Below are 14936 nucleotides of genomic sequence, written 5' to 3'. Positions count from 1 at the left end.
ACATTCGATCCATTATTTATAGTAGTGATTCACTATCAACAAACAATTTTAGCTGAATAAGCTAGTTTTTTAACCGAAGAAGACTATTTTCGGTCATATAACCCGAGCAGAGAATTAAAACAAACTGAAAACTCATTTTGATAATTTGATACTTTCATTTCTTATATCAAATTTTGGGTCTTCCACGAAAGGCTGAATCACATCAGGCTGAAAACTCATAAGGCTGAACACGAAAGGCTAAAAAAGATAAAATCTCATATAAGGCTGAAACTCGAAAAGCTGACAAATCGTGAGAAACCAATTTTAGTGGAAGAATTCACATTTGACGCTAATAGGGGCACAAACTAAAATGATCCCTTCTTGATTCTTTCCAAGATTACTTTCTTATTTTTTATTGTTTATTCTTCTCTCTTCTTCCTTCTTCTTTTCCTTTCTTTATTTTTCCTTCTTTCTTCCTACTTCCTTCTCCATTTTTTCTTTTTTATTCCATTTTTTTCATTTTTTTCCTGGTTCCTTCTTCCTGTTTCTTTCTTGCTTTTTTTCTACCATTCCTCTTAGTTCTTCCTTCTTAATTCTTTCTTCCTTGTTCCTATTTCCTTATTTCTTCTTCTGCATTCCTTGTTCCTTCTTTCTTCTTCTTACTCCTTTTTTCTGGTTTCTTCTTCCTTATTTTTTCTTTGTTCTTCTTCTTCCTTCTCCATTCATTCCTTAGGCTTTCTTAGTTCTTCCTTTTCCTTGTTTTTTCTTCTTTCTTCCTTCTTTTTCTTCCCTTTATGTCTTCTTTCCTCTACCTTCTTCCTTTCCTAGTTTCTTCTTCCTTTTTCTCTATTCTTTCTTTTTTCTACCTTCTTCCGTCTTCTTTCTTCCTTCTTTCCTTTTTTCCCTTTCTTTCTTTCGTCCTTTCTTTTTTTTTCTTTTCTTCTTTCTTCCTTGTCCATTGTTTCTTCACCTTTCTTTCTTCTTTCATTCTGTTTTCTTTTCACATTATTTTCCTTTTTTTCATTTTTCCTTCTTTTTTACCTTCTTCCTTTTTTCTTCGTTCTTGTTCCTTCTTCTTTCTTCCTTCTTCCATCTTCCCTCTTTATCCTTTCTTCTTGTCTTCCTTCTTCCTTGTTTCTTCTTGCTCCATAATTATGCCTTCTTCCATATTTTTCTTACTTTTTCCTTCTTCTTTCTTTTATGTTTTCTTCAATCTTTCATCTTTTTTTCTTCTCCCTTCTTCCGTCTTCTCTCTCCCTTCTTCCATTTTCTTCTTTCTTTTTTCTTCTGTCTTCCTTCTTCCTTGTTTCTTCTTGCTTCATCATTATTCCTTCTTCCATCTTTATCTTACTTTTTCCTTCTTCCTTTTTCTATGTTCTGTCTTCCATCGTTCATCTTTTTTCCTTCTCCCATCTTCTTTCTCTCTTCTTCCTTCTTCTTCCATCCTTCCTTCTTCTTTGTGCAATTTTTAATTCTTTATTCTTTATTCTTTATTCTTTATTCTTTATTCTTTATTCTGCATTTTTTATTTTTTATTCTTTATTTTTTTTTTATATATTTTTTGTTCTTTATTCTCAGTTCTTTATTCTTTATTATTTATTCTTCCTTATTCTTTATTCATCATTCTCTATTCTTTATTCATCATTCTTCATTCTCAATCATTCTCTATTCTTCAAACATTATTCACTATTCAACCACTCAACATAATTGGTACAACATATCGTATGGTTGGAATTAATTTCATCCCATCAATTTCAGCCTTTCGATACATTTCAGCCTTTTGATACTTTCAGCCTTTTGATACTTTCAGCCTTTTGAGACTTTCAGCCTTTCGGGATCTCAGCCTTTTGAGTATTCAGCCTTATGAGTATTCAGCCTTATGTGTTTCAGTCTTTCGTAGGACACCCCAAATTTTGGTAATCCTGTGGTCGAGTTAATATATAACTATACTTCAGTGAAGCCAACACATTTCCTCGACCGTTTCGTATTTACCATCTCTAATCTCCAGCACAGCTAAGTTCGTACTTGCTCGTTTAACGACACCTCCAGATGTTTTTACACTGACTTGTCGGATCCGCCAGTCTGATTCCGGAAATATCTGCGCTATGATTCACCTCGTCCAGTTCTTCCAAACCCGACCATCCACGACGAACACTAAGGGCCGATGCCCACGTAGCGTTTTTTCAAGCTGCGTGCACGCCGCGTCCACGCAAGGTACCCAGCATCAAATGTAGTCGTGCATACGTTTACGTGTGCATTACTTCATTTGATGCTGGGTACCTTGCGTGAACGCTGCGTGCACGCAGCGTAAAAAACCGCTACGTGGACATCGGCCCTAAATCGCCCAAGTTTTTGTCTTCAAACCACTTACTTCGGTGGTTTATAGATGGTAGATATTCTTTCGACCAGCGAGTCCACATAAGGTCTGCAAGATATTGGGACATTTTGTAGACATCGCGCAAAGCTTGTGCAAGGTCAGTAACTCCAGCGGCATCCATATTTTCGTCCCGTACAACAGTTAATGTATGTGTAAAAAATGGTGTGGCGATACCGCTTCCACTTTAGCTGATTTTTGAGAGACATAAAGTTGAGGGACGTGAATTTATCATGTCCTCGGCTTCTGGTAAAGTTGTACTAAGCACTTATCGTCCATTAACTTCCTTCTGTCTTCGAAAGCTCTTAAAGTATCTTTCACTAATCGAACCGTTCTTCCCAGGCCCCTCCCATATGTGAAATCCCGGGAGGATTGCAGGCTCATGCGCTAATGACACAGTTTGCGCTATTGTCGGTCATGAACTTTATCAGCTTCTTGCTAACAGGTTTAAAATTTGTGGTGTTGTCCGACACGAATTCCTCTGGATCACCTCTTCTACAGCAAAATCGGCGAACCGCGTGATCAAACTATGGACTATCTCTAAATGGATGGCTCGACTCGCCAAGCAGGTAAACAACGCGACATATCTATAATGTTCTGAAATAATTTATAAGTTTTTCGGATTATCCACTCAAAGCTAAACACGTCTAGTTTGCTCACTGTCTACAATCGAAAGACACACTTCGATCCCTTTATTCAAATCTCTAGGCTGCGTATAACACTTATAAAAAAGGTAACAGGGTTGCACTTGTTCGATGGAACACTACAATATCTTTTCTTTTTTCAGCGCCCAACTTGACACTTCAATTGACCCCAGGTAATCTGTCACTTAAGAAATAGGTAACGGAGCATCCTTAGGAGTTTGTGGAAAGAACTTGTAAACCAAGCACAATTTCTCATTATTTTAATAATCAGCTTTGGAACGAGTAAACTCAGTTCGTTAAAAACCATTTGACTATTCGTCATGGTGTCATTTTTAGGTAGAATAATAGGAAATTAATTGTCAAACGGAAATTTGGTGTCAAACGGAAGAAATGATGCCCTTCCCAGTCTGCCTCCCACTTGGAGGCCGTCCATGACGGGAATTCATTTATACAGCGAACTTGACTTTTCTTTTCTCAGCGCCGATCTTCCCGATTGTATTTGATTCTTCTTCAATGTACAGACTTCATTGAGAAACTCATTCCTTTGAACCTGACTCCATAATACAGCTACTGCTTTCTGGAACTCTTCTTGTTGTAAAGGACAGCTAAAAGTGTTCCGCTGAGCTTGTATGATTATTGCTTGGTTTTCTGTTGCTATTGTAGTCAATGCGTGTTCACCTCTCAGTTTACGAAGAAAATTTTTAGCAAAACAGAGTACGTTGGCTGTTGCTCTTACGATACGAGATATGGATTTAACGTGTATTAAATTTGCTGTTGCCGAATAGACGTTATGGAACAAAAGGTGAGCTTGCATTTCTTCGCTTATGTCGATAGGTGGTGGCATTTCATTTGGCCAACATTCCTCAGGTTCATAAAACAACTGGTATGGACTGATTTGACTCAATTGTGCGTATGAGCCTCGCTCCAAGAACTGCTGTCATTAACTCGAAGCGAGGGATAGATTATCTTTTCAACGGTGATAATTTGGAGCGTGTCATCACCAATGCTTTTTTACATGTCCTTTTTACACCTGCTCTGAAGTACCTCACAGTTCCATAAGCATGAAGTCCGCCAAAATATCCTCTGGCATGTATGTGCGTAACGTGCTTCGCTCGCTGGATGGCTTCTTCCACGGAATTCGCGGTGTCGAAATAATCATCGAAATAGTGGCTTTTCACGATTACCTTAGCTGCATCTGGAAACTCATGCATGAACTCATGGGCGTTTAAGTTCTCGAACTGGGCCGAAGAGGGAAAAATAGGGGCGCCGAATGTGGCCACGTCCATTATGTAAACGTCAGGCTGTTCCGTTCGGTTCATCCAAAACGCAAATAGCTGTGCCGATTTATCCTCCTTGCGTATCTTCAACTGGTGGTACACGGCAGAAGTTAGCGAAGTAAGCATGTCAGGTCTTTTGAGCAACTGAAATGACTAAACGAACCTTGCCAGGCTAATTTGTGCTAAGAATCACATCTAGAAGCAAATATCACATTTTGTGACGATTGTAGGCCAATTCTTCCGCGGTTCCCAAATACACATACTCCTTCTGTTGATATTCGATCATTTGTTGCTTAACATTCTCGCACAGCTGGGGCATTTTTTCCTAAACGACGTTCCAGATGTTCCAGACGACGTAGAGCCATCGGTAGTCTGTAAGGGAATTCGATGATGCCCGTTTGCCATATATTAATGCTGTCCAATGAGCAGCTCGAAGTAGCTCAAAGTTGTTCCCGTCCTGCTCGTTCTTTTTTGTCAACAAAGGGCATGAGCAGGACAGGAAGAAACTTCAAGCTAGTTCAAGCTCTCATTGGACAGCACTATTATTACGGGCACTTTTTTCTTCCTTGGATTCCTGAATATTCGTCACCACAGATTCTTCTAGTGCGTGATGATCTCTTATAAGATCGTAGGTTTCCTGATTGCTTACTGCTTTATGATGGTAGAAAATATTCTCCCAATGCATCCCTTGATTGGGGATCATACACGGTCCAGCCCAGTCTTGACTTCGCCAGGGAAATCAAGCTTGGTTTCTACTGGAGCAATTGTGAGGTGTGCATTATCACACCTCCTTGATATTCCTTCCCCTCGCTTTGGTCGAACACTATTGACTTGTAAGATACACATTGTGCTGAATAGTGCGTCGTATAATGTTGGTAGCACTGTCAACTGCACACTTCCCTCATCGCGCATCCAGTGGGTTCAAGCGTTCGCAGAGGTAAGTCGTGTTCGGAGAAGACCGATGCTGGCAAATGGCGGGTGATTTCATATACGACGGCAAATGATAGTTCAGATCAAGACAAGCCATTTCGGCATTAAAGTGCGCTTAGTGAGATATTACAGCAATGACATGTATATTGCTCAATTCGATTAGTAATTCGGGACAAACGGCTGTGTATGAATGGAAAGCTACATCACAGAGGAAAGCGTATCTTTTTCCAATCTCCATAGCATCCAGTAACTGCCAGGGGAGCAGTAATTCCTTCACAATCTGTACCGACTTCTGCAGCATCTTCTCGCCAGTCCCTGAAATCCACAAGTTTGTACATACAGAATCGTTTTCGCTTCTGGAAATATCCGACGTCCAGTTTATGGTCAGTGGTCGATTCATCCCTTTGTTGGCGCCAATCTTATCTGCTTAATGCTTTTCTATTAGCGTCACCGACGCCCCTTCATCCAGGCAATGATTTTTGTTCGCAATGTAGAACAACGGGCAGAATGCAGAAGAGGATCATGTTGTTTGAATGCACGGTTCATTGCGACCGTGGTGTTTATCTGATGCAAAAGTGAATTATGACGTTGCTGGCACTCACCACACGCTAACTTTCCCCTACTCAGTGACTGAGTAAAATTAGGATCGAGATCGACCAAAAATGTAAGATTTAGTGTAATTAGTTTAATTATTTTTATTTTTTGGTCATCAGAGGTTAGGAGGTTGTTTTCAGCATCGCGTAGCGCATGAGAGGGTGTAGGCTCTGCGGTGTAATGGTATATTGTAGGCCGTCCCCGATTCGGTACTTTGCTGCACTGCCGCGTTGGGTATGGTTGTCCCGCATCGATCTTAGTAGTGCAGTCCCAGACAAGGGCGTAGCCAGAGGGGGGGCAGGGGGGAGATATTTCTTTGGCTATTCTCTCATCAGGAAGAATCCGGCATTTCCTTCAGGAATGCATTCGAGAGCTCCGCCAAGAATACATACGGAATTTCTTCCCAAAATTCTACCAGAAGTTTCTTCAAAAATGTATGACGGAAATCCTCCGATTTAGCTCCATAATTTCACTTGTAAATCTATAAGAAATTCCTTCGGAAATTCTTCTAGGAACTCCTGGAATTCGTCCAAGTATTTCCCCAGAAATTCTTACAGGTATTTTTTCGGGAGTTTCTTCAGGTACTTCTCCAGGAATTCCTTCAGGAATTTCTCCGGGAGATTTTCCGTGGAAGTGTACTAGTATTCCTTCCGGACTTCACTCTAAATTGACTCGGATATCTGCCAAGAGTTCTTCCAGAAATTTCTTCGGAATTTTCTTCAGCAATTCATCTGGGAATTCTTTCAGGATTTTCTGCATTAATTCCTCCGGGTATTTTTTCGGAAATTCATTTAGGAATTTCTCTAAGAATTATTTCATGTGGGAATTCCTCCTGAAGTGCTTGTGGGAGCTGCTCCGGAAGTTCTTCCAGGAGCTTTTCCAAGAAATTCTCCAGTAATACCTCCAGGAACTTCAAAGGGAATTCCTGGACGATATTTGGCAGACGCTGAAGACGGCCTTACTTTTGAGGTCGAAATGCGTATCTGTCAAGATACAATTAAGTGGTGGAATTCAATGGGATTGTATAAACTCGTCTTATGACAGGTGAAAACATTCCACTAAAAAGCTCAAAATAATTTTCCTATACAAATTCCTCCAGAAGTTCCTCGGAGAATTTCTCTGGGAGTTCTTACGGGAATTCCTCCTGGAGGTTCTTTTAAGAATTCTTCCAGGAGTTCCTTCTGGAATTCTTACGGAAGTTCCTTTGGGAGTTCATCCTAGAATTCTTACGAGAGTTCCTCCAGGATTTCATCCGGAAATTCTTCCTGTAGTTCTTCAATAAATTCCTCCAGAAGTTCCACCGGCAGTTCCTCCGAGAATTCCTCTGATAATTTTTCCGGAAATTCCTATAGAAAATCCCCCGGGAGTTCCTCCGGAAATTACTCTGGGAGTTCTTCCGGGAGTTCCTTTTCAGAGAAACACCCGGAGAAACTGCCGGTGAAACTCCCGGAGGGATTCTCGTAGAAACTGCTCGTGGATCTCCCGGAGGAATTCCCGAAGGAACTGCCGGAGGAGCTCCCGTAAGATCTCCCGTAAGAACTCCCGGAGGAATTTCCGGAGGAACTCCTAGAAGAATTCCTAGAGGACCTCCCGGATGAGCTCCCAGAGAAACTGTCGGAAGAACTTCGGGAGGAATTTCCAGCTTAATTTCTGAAAAAAGCCTAAATGATTTCCTGAAAAAAAGTCTGAAAAATTTCCTGAAATAGCTTCTGGTAGAACTCCCGGAGGAATTTCCGAAGAAACTCCCGGATGAATTGCTGGTGGAATTCCCGGAGGAACTCTCGAAGGAATTTTCTGGAAGAATTCCTGAAGAAACTCCCGGGAGAATTTTCAAAGGAACCCCGGGGAAACTACCAGAAGCATTCTGGGAAACAAGAGAATTCATCTTATAGACAAATCTCGTCTAGCTGAAACCTTTGTTGGGGTTTGTAGCTGGACCATCATCATCATCAGATGACCTCCCGGAGAATTCCCTGAGGAGCTCGCAGAGAAATTCTCGGACGAGCTTCTGTTGGAAAATCTATATAAATTCCTGAAGAAGCCTAAATAAATTCCAATTCTGCCGAAATTCCCGGAAGAATTTTCAGAGGAACTGCCGATAGAACTACCGGAATAATTCTCGAAGGAAATCCTAGAGAAATTCTTGGTGGAAATGCCGGTGGAACACCTGGAAGAATTCCAGGAGGAATTTTCGGAGAAACTCCTGGAGGATCTCCCAGTGGAAATCTTGAAGTTTCCACCGGAATTCTTTCAGAATTTCATTGCGAATTAATCTAGGAATTCCTCCAAAAATTCCATTGTTGATTTAATTTTCGGTATAATTTCTGTATAAATTTCCGGTGGAAATGCTGGAGAAATTCTTTGAAATTTTCACAAGAAATTATTCGAAACAATTCACGGAAAATTTTATGAAATTTACACAAGAAATTCGAAGATTTTTCGTGAAATTCTCAGGAATGTTTACTGGCAATTCTGCGGAATTTCCACGGAATATTCTTATTCTTAAAAATTATGGGAAACAGCACGAAATTATTTGAATTATTGCAAGGAAATCTGCAGAACTTATAATGAAGTTCGTAAAGATTTTCTTGGAGTAAATAATGGTGGAATTTTCGGATCAATTCCCGGCAAAATTTATGGTGGAATTCCTGAAGATACTGCCGAAGAAGTGGAGACATTCCTAAAGAATCCCTGGTAGAATTTCGGATAGAATGCCAGGAGCAATTGTCGAAGGAATTCCTGGAAAAAGCTTGCATATTGATTTTTCTGCCTACACCTAGGTTTTTTTTTACACGGTTGGAATTCTTTAATTTCTCGGGTAACCTGAACTTTCACAGTTTTTTAAATACTACCTGAATTTTCTTTGTTTTTTTGTGATTTTTTTCGTGGGGTTAACTCATTGTATTTTATAATAAATATTATTTCAGATAGGATTTGTTTAAAAATTCAGATGTATGGTTCTAATTTTCTTAAACTCATGGAAGAATGCAGGATTTTTTTTAATAATTGTTATAGCCGATTTTATATTCTTTCTGAATACTAAGTTTGTTAATATTTTTCTCACTTTATTTAAAAATATCTGATGAGCAATAAATCACGCATGTTTGAATCCATTATTGTTTTAATCATTATTGTTTCGATTTGGTTTGGGCTTGGTTTCATGTGTTAATATTCATGTGTTTTTATAAAACTACTATAAAACTACGATTTAGAACACCAAAAAAGTTGCCCCCCCCCCCTTCTCGAAATCCTGGGTATGCCCATGAGCTAAGACGCTTTTATTTAGTGACTCAGTGCGGGTTCGCTGGTTCTCTCGGGCGGTACGCTGTTCGACGGTGCTGGTGCTGGGTTGGTGTGGTGTGGACCCGCGTTAGCTGATGACGGTTCCTGTTTGCATTATGCTGGTGTCACGCTGGAACGGCAAATGCTGAGTAAAGCGTTCCATAGGGGATTTGCTCCTTTCCGGAGGTGCAAATCTGATTGAGCGTCTGTTCTTCATGTTAGGAGCGGCTCACAACAGCGTATGTTCCCCATGTTAGGGGCGGCTGATCATCGTCCGAGTGCCAGCAAGGGGCTCTAAACTAAACTGTGCACACCATGTTGCATCGTGTTAGCATCGAGAAGGCAGCCTTCAACGCTATGTAGGTAGCGGAACCCTGGTAAAGTAGCCTACCGAAGATTCTACAGTTACCAAGAAAGGCAAAAGTAGAGCAAACGGATTGATTCAACGGTAACAGACCCGGCAACGAATAAAGGACAACGATTGGAAAGTCGGATCTTGGAACGTGGGAACTTTGAATGAACCCGTCAATAAAAGACCCATATCACTGGTTAACTCTGATTATAAGCTGTTTTCTAGAATAATCAAATTAAGACTGGACACTAACTGAAAACGCTATTTTAAGTGGCACTCAAAAATGTTCAAATAGTAGATCTAATATATTTCAAGCCAATTAAAGATCACTCAAAGAGAAGAAAGGACGTGGAAAGTTAATTTCATTCGACTTAGATCATGCATTCGATCGGGTAGATCGGCGATTCCTTTTCCGGACGATGGAATCTCTGGGATTCAACCCTGAGCCAATAGCACTGATGAACAAAATTGGTCAGCTGTCGACGTCTCGGATTCTAGTGAATGGACATCTCTCGCCTTCGTTTCCAATACAACAATCTGTTCGGCAGGGAGATCCTATCTTTATGCGTTTGTTCGTGCTGTAAATACATCCACTCATCAGGAAACTAGAACGCATCTGTAGTGGACCCGACGATCTTGTAACAGCTTATGCCGATGATATCACCATTATCACTACCAGCTTGGAGAAGATTGAAAGTGTGAAGTTGGCGTTTGATCGTTTTGGTGAACTAGCTGGCGCTAAACTCAACTACAACAAAACGTATGGCATGGATATTGGTCTCATGAACAACAACAATCGTCTCACTGTCCCTTGGCTACAATCTGTTCACACAATTAAAATACTCGGAATTATCTTCTCCAATTCCATGAGAATGCTGAGCAAAATCAACTGGGATCCTCTGGTCAATATTTTTCCCCAACAGCTGTAGATGCATCGTTGCCATACCTTGTCATTTCCCCAAAAAGTTGTTCTTCGAAACACCTGGATAACGTCAAAGATATGGTATGTGTTTTCAGTAGTAGCAATCAATAATATGCATGTTGCGAAACTCACATCCTTAATGGGTAGCTTTCTGTGGAGGGTGACATAATTCGCTTTCCTATACAGCAGCTTGCTTTGCCATTAGAATTAGGAGGACTAAAGCTCCAGCCAAGATACCCCATCAAGCGCTGCTACACAGGATGCAACGTGTACACTCTGAAAAATCTTTACACCACAATTTTCACGTAAGAGTGACCTGAATGGTATGTAATCTGAACAAAATTTAGCTTCGTTGAGCTACAACGTAATTTATCAGGCGAATCTCACTAGATTTTTCAGTACTAATGACATGAAGTTTGAAAGTATGTAGTTACGTGTTTGATCAGGTGAACCTTACGTGATTTCTATGTACAGGTTACGTGAACTTTTAGTGAAAGCTACTTGATATCAGGTAACCACTATATGCTATGAAACTTATTGCAAAATTGTTTTTTTTTTAAGAATGGCTCTTCGCGTTGCTTGATGCGTTCAAATGCATTTGAAGCAGAATGATGTCTTCGTCATTATTAGACAAGGAATGCTGTCATTGAGGCATTGCGCTTCGGACTTACCGCTAAAACACAGTTGGAGAACTAATCAAAGTTACTGAAAAATGCCAAATTAAATTTATCAGATTTGTTCAGAATTGTTGAAATTAACTTCTTTCTCAAAAATTGCTGCTATTTCCGATGTTAAACCAATCAAAAAATAGTCCACCCTTGGAAGTTAAAATCTGAAATAAAAATTGTATACTAACGCTATCGAAAACTGTAGTTCTAGACTTCATGTAGCATAAGCTTCTTCCATATCGCTACGAATCTTCTAAATTTTATGCGACTTCCGCTGATATTTTTTGCAGGTTCGGAAAATTCTCGCCTAGTTGCACCTAAAATATCGCTTACCTCTGCGAAGCCTAATTATGTTTAGGTTAAGTGTCATTCATTCTTACGTGATTGTCAAGTCACTCTCACGTGAAAAGTATGGTGGATGATAACCACGTTTGTTTTCAGGTAAATCTGACGTGAAGATTATTTACAATGCTTGTTTTTCGTAAATGTCGAAGCTACAACCACACTAACACAATCTCACTTAAGCTGTTTACGAGTACATACAAACATATTCACAAAGATTTTTGGTAAAAGCTACGTGAATTTCAGGTGAACATTACTAACGTCACGTAACAATCGTCGTTTGTTAAGAAAATTAATTTGAGCTTTTTAGTGGAATGTCTTCACTTGTCATAAGACGAGTTTTGTACAATCCCATTGAATTCCACCACTTAATTGTATCTTGACAGATACGTATTTCGACAGTAAGGCCGTCTTCAGTGTCTCGTACTTAACTCGACTAGTCGAACCCCAACTTCACTACAAATGCTCAAACATGTTCGGCGAACCTTGACTCCACCCCCGACAACTCAAACCAAAATAAAACCGTTTTAATTTTTTCCAACCGAGCCGCCAACTGTCAAATGGTTGTTCGAACAACTTCACACACGTTCAAACAAAATAGCAACCGAAACGTTTTCTTGGGGGCGGAGTCAATGTTCGTCAAACTGCTTGACTGGTGTGTACGTTGCATAATGGAACGTACACACGGTCAAGCAGTTTGACCAACATTGACTCCACCTCTTGTTTACTCAAACATCCATCAAGTGTTACCAACAGTGGCACGAACAATCAATTAATTCGACCAACAATATCACACACGAACGACCGAAGCGGAAACTTGAGCACCAACCATCAAAAAATATATGGGGGTTTGTGCAACTTCACTACAAATGCTCAAACACGTTCGGCAAATCTTGACTCCACCCCCGACAACTCAAACCAAAATCAAACCGTTTTAATTTTTTCCAACCGAGCCGCCAACTGTCAAATGGTTGTTCGAACAACTTCACACACGTTCAAACAAAGCAGCAACCGAAGGGTTTTCGTGGGGGCGGAGTCAATGTTCGTCAAACTGCTTGACTAGTGTGTACGTTGCATAAAGCACAAGCTATCAACTTGCCGAAGGGTGCACTCAAAATAATTTTCACTTAGAAGCTACTTGAAAACTTAAGCAGATATATTCCATGTAGTTTCGGGTGTAAATGTTAAATGATTCATTAGTGATGGCACTCATTATTCTTAATTCACTAAAAAAATAAAATAAAATTTAAGTGAATTTTCGTTTGCCCAAGTACTTAAATTTTAAGTGAAACTTTGATAATTTTTTTCTTTAGTACCCCTGTAGTTGATATACCGTCCACTAGAAGCGCAAGCGGACAAGGGCAAAAAAAGAAGTAGAAAATTAATTCACACTCAAACATATTTTTCTGCAAATCGTTCTAATAATGCTTCTGCAAAATGTTTCATTAGCGATTGTTAATAAACATACATTTCGCACTGAGAACCCCACTCATATATTTTTCATACATTCATTTTGAGTAGGATTCATTAGAAGAGTATATAGATATTATTTTCTATGTTTTCTAATGAATTCCACTACATTTCTTATTAAGATGCACTTGTGATTTGAGTTTTATTTGATTCCTGTAAGGACGATTTTTAAAGTCTACATGACTTTTTATAGTGGAATTAAAGTGACAATTATTTTGAGTGTGGACATGGCATGGAGCGTTCTTCAAACAAAACTGACAAACGTAGTATCGAATAGAAATTTCACTTTTGAAGATTTAAGATTTCCAGAACTAAAAACCTCTGCGAAGCTTCTGTACGCTGACGACCTCAAAATTTTCAGAGTAATTCACTCTTTGCTGGATTGTGTTGCTCTACAAACTGATATGTATTGACGTACTCCGCCGTTGGTGCGATGAAAACGGAATGAGCGTGAATGTTGCGAAATGTAAAATAATCACCTTCTGCCGAATCATATCCACAATAATGTACAGCTATACTGCCGATGCTGCACTAGAGCGTGTTTCGTCGATTCATGACTTAAGCGTTACAATGGACTCTAAATTGCGGTTCAACGAACATATTTCTGCAATAACGGCGAAGGCATTCGCAGTTTTTGGATTTCTTCGTAGGAATGCAGCTCATTTCACCGATGTTTACACCTTGAAAGCTCTGTACAGTGCACTTGTGAGGAGTATTTTAGAATATGCTGCCCCTATTTGGACGCCGTATCATACAACCCAAGTGATTCGCATTGAACGAGTTCAAAAGCAGTTCATCCGTTTTGCACTTCGGCACCTACCGTGGAACGATCCAATGCACTTACCTGACTATAGAGCCCGATGTCAGCTAATTGACCTGGAACTATTCTCAACTAGATGACTCAACTTCAGCAAACTTGTAGTGTACATATGACACTGTCCGGACTTGCTCGTGGATGTACAGTTGAGCATACCTAGCCATAGCCTGCGTCACGCTGATTTACTCGCTGTCCCATCCCACCGAACAACGTACAGATACAATAATCCCTTTAGCTCTTGCCTTAGAGCTTTTAATAATGTTTGTAATTTGTTTGATTTTAACGTGTCCAAGTATTGTTTCAAATCTAGAATAAGGAACTTAGATTAAAAGTAGTCTATACGATCCAATCGAAGACGAATAAACAATTAATTAATTAATTCCGTTCGCTCAGGAATAGCGAGTTGAAGGCACCCCGCAAGGATAATGAATCTTTTGGTAGGACCGTCATTCATCCACAATCCCGACAGTGATGGCTTTGCGGAAGAGATAAGGATCTTACAGATACCATGCGAATAAAGAGACCGTTCGTATTGAACTGCATCAGCGGTTCTACATAAATCCCGGAAGCTCGATAACTGATTCTACAGGCAGTAAAAAATGCAGGTGGTGTCGATTAGATAGATTAGATTAGATAGATTTATTGAACTTGAGGTAGACATAGAAATTGTTAAAATCTAATCACACAAAAAGCGAAACTAGTGTTTATTTTTTTTTTCAGTACACGTATGTCATGGATTTAATTATTCAAATACGTATTTCAAATAAAATAGTCTCTAGGTTTGTTTCCAGTATTTTTTATTAAGAAAATATAATAATATGCACTTGTCATAAGACGAGTTTGTACAATCCCATAGAATTCCACCACTTAATTGTATCTTGACAGATACGTATTTCGACCTCAACAGTAAGGCCGTCTTCAGTGTCTCGTACTTGACTCGACTTGAAGAAAATGATCGCAGCTTACACTATTTATACTATACTACACTACGTATACTATGCGAGGTTGAAATACGTATCTGTCAAGATACAATTAAGTGGTGGAATTCAATGGGATTGTACAAACTCGTCTTATGACAAGTGAAGACATTCCACTAAAAAGCTCAAAATAATTTTCTTAATAATAATATGATACACTGTTGAATTCTCGCGAAGTTGTGCTGATTGGCATGGAGATCGAGAAAGGATCCTGGTGTAATAACATGCGCTGAAATCGGGTATCCGTTTCGTTGTTCAACGTAAAGCTAGATTGTATAAACTCAACCTGAAGCTTATGAAACGGGGTC

At 39.6% G+C, this 14936-nt stretch overlaps 1 protein-coding gene across 8 annotated transcripts in view; it reads left to right on the top strand.

Moving 5' to 3' along the window:
• The window catches only part of LOC134208696 (double-stranded RNA-binding protein Staufen homolog 2), a 99733-nt gene that overhangs the window by 44621 nt on the left and 40176 nt on the right, over positions 1-14936 (top strand). The window lies entirely within an intron of this gene.

This window comes from Armigeres subalbatus, chromosome 2, assembly GCF_024139115.2.
Source record: "Armigeres subalbatus isolate Guangzhou_Male chromosome 2, GZ_Asu_2, whole genome shotgun sequence".
NCBI lineage: Eukaryota > Metazoa > Arthropoda > Insecta > Diptera > Culicidae > Armigeres > Armigeres subalbatus.
Note: the sequence above shows the minus strand (reverse complement) of the source record. Positions and strands in the feature narration are given on the sequence as shown.